This window comes from Crocodylus siamensis, chromosome 3, assembly GCF_052110815.1.
Source record: "Crocodylus siamensis isolate JL-2025a chromosome 3, ASM5211081v1, whole genome shotgun sequence".
Taxonomy (NCBI): domain Eukaryota; kingdom Metazoa; phylum Chordata; order Crocodylia; family Crocodylidae; genus Crocodylus; species Crocodylus siamensis.
Genome location: NC_143397.1, coordinates 109,875,158 through 109,877,488, shown reverse-complemented (window position 1 = coordinate 109,877,488; position 2,331 = coordinate 109,875,158). Strand labels below are relative to the sequence as shown.

The 2,331-nt window shown below is 47.6% G+C and overlaps 1 non-coding gene across 1 annotated transcript; it reads right to left on the bottom strand.

The window, feature by feature from the left end:
• Positions 1–821: 821 nt before the first annotated feature.
• On the bottom strand, positions 822–893 carry TRNAA-UGC (transfer RNA alanine (anticodon UGC)). The gene has a single exon. It is a non-coding gene; the product is annotated as a tRNA-Ala (tRNA).
• Positions 894–2,331: the final 1,438 nt, after the last annotated feature.

The window sequence follows — 2,331 nt, the reverse complement described above, 5'->3', positions numbered from 1 at the left end:
AGGGCAGGTGTGTCTGTTTTCTGGTCCACAGCTCACTTTTAATATGACTGTGTCCCATGGCTTGGGGTCCACTGCACCAGGACTCTAGGTTCTCAGGCCCCAGCTCCAGCTCAGTCTTCTTTGGTTTTGGGGCCACTCAGTATGCTCCCTTTGCAGGCATTGGGTTTACACTCCCCCCAACTTTGCTGCCAGATACCCAGTCCTCAGACATACCACAATTTTCCTTTTTGAAACAGTTTCATAGTTTCATAGTTTCTAGGGTCGGAAGGGACCTGAGCAGATCATCTAGTCCAACCCCCTGCCATGGCAGGAAAGAGTACTGGGGTCAAACGACCCCAGCAAGGTGTTCATCTAACCTCCTCTTAAACACCCCCAGGGTAGGAACCTGCACCACTTCTCTTGGAAGCTGGTTCCAGAGCCTAGCCGCCCTGACCGTGAAGTAGCGCCTCCTGATATCTAACCTAAACCTGCCCTCCGCCAGCTTGTGACCGTTATTCCTGGTCACTCCTGGTGGTGCTTGGGGGAACAGGGACTCCCCCAATGCCTGCTGATCCCCTCTGACTAGTTTATAACAGGCCACTAGATCCCCCCTCAACCTTCTCTTTTGGAGGCTGAACAGGTTCAGGTCCCATAGCCTCTCCTCATAGGGTCTGCCCTGCTGTCCCCTGATCATGCGAGTGGCCCTCCTCTGGACCCTCTCCATACTGTCCACATCCCTCTTGAAGCGCGGCGCCCAGAACTGGACGCAGTACTCCAACTGTGGCCTGACCAGAGGGAAGGATCACCTCTTTGGACCTGCTTAAGATGCATGACAAAATATATGGAGATGCTGGGGATTGAACCCAGGGCCTCATACATGCAAAGCATGCGCTCTACCACTGAGCTACATCCCCCTTCTTTAAGATGCTTGGGTTACTGCCCACAAGCAACACCCCAGGCTGCCAACCTCTGGCAGTGATCTAAATTGAGTGTCTCTGCTGCATCCCAGTCACCTCTAATCCACCCCTTACAGTCACTCTATTTCTCCAGTTCAAGCACAAATAAAAAGTATGAGCATCTGCTCCCAAACGTAAAGCTTGCCAGGCACCAGCTCCCCTGTCAGGGTTAATTCTCACCCTGGGATAGCACAAATGTAAAAGTTTTGAAATACTTATATCACATATAGTATAGGGTCTCTTCTGCCATCTCTGGAATACCATCCTTTTCTCTAGGCAGTCCAGACTTACTCCCCAATGGAGTTCTGCCCCTGGTGGCTCCTTGGACAGACCACTACTTTTGGGCTAAACCCTGGGCTTTTGAGCCTCTCCCTGGATCACCTGACCCTCTGCCTCTTCCCCGGGCCTGCCAATCACTGCCTGCACTTCTGGCAGGCAGACATCTTATTTAGGCCTCTTTTTACTATTAAGGCATAAGTCCCCCAAAGGGACTGGGCTGGCCAGCAGGCTCTGGCCTCCCTTCTCCATCTCAGTATTAGGGCAGGGCCCCCTTAACAGAGTTATGTGAGCAAACCAGTGACCATATTATTTGGTTTGTGTTATTTTCTTTATTACTTTAAGTTTTACATATTACATACATCAGGGACCCAAGACATCTTTGGGTCTTCGCAAAATCAGTGAAACTGCATCATTTGAACCAGCTGGGAATCTCAGCGCAAGGTTCATCACTGAACTGTACCATAGTCTATAGAACATCTGTGGTAGCCAGCTGTGTTAGTGACCAGTTTATATGCTATTGCTGCTCCTAGCTGACATGATCTCATTACATTTTCCTTGTTGACTCTTCCATGGTAGGCCTTCATGCAGCACACAGTCTGTGCTGACTGCTCTCAGCAATGCTTTGGCTGTATGTTAAAAACAGTAGCGAGTGATCTTTTATGAAGACTTGGCCAAAGAGCCTGGTCTATTTGGTAGCTTTATGCCACAGGTTTATGTTCTTTTTGGGTAGACTGTATGTTTAGGATAACAGCACAAACTTACATATGCCAAAATCACTCCACACATTGGACACTTTAGGACATGTCCTCAATTGGCATACACCGTCATAGCTTTTTGGAGACAAATGGAGTTATGATAATTTCACAGCTGCAGAAGATCTGCCCTTTTGCTTCTGCCCTGTCTGGCCAGATACATTTCTGTTCTCTTGTCTCTTACTGTTTTTCTCCTCCATCACAAAAATACTGTGTGTTGGGTATATATTAATATTTTCTCTTTACAGAGGAGAAAATCAAAGCGTTGGTGTTGGCAGCTCCACAAAAAAACATTGAGAATGCTTCTCACATATACATCTTTAGAAAAGATGTTGGTAGGGCTTCTAATAAAAATGTATTTATTA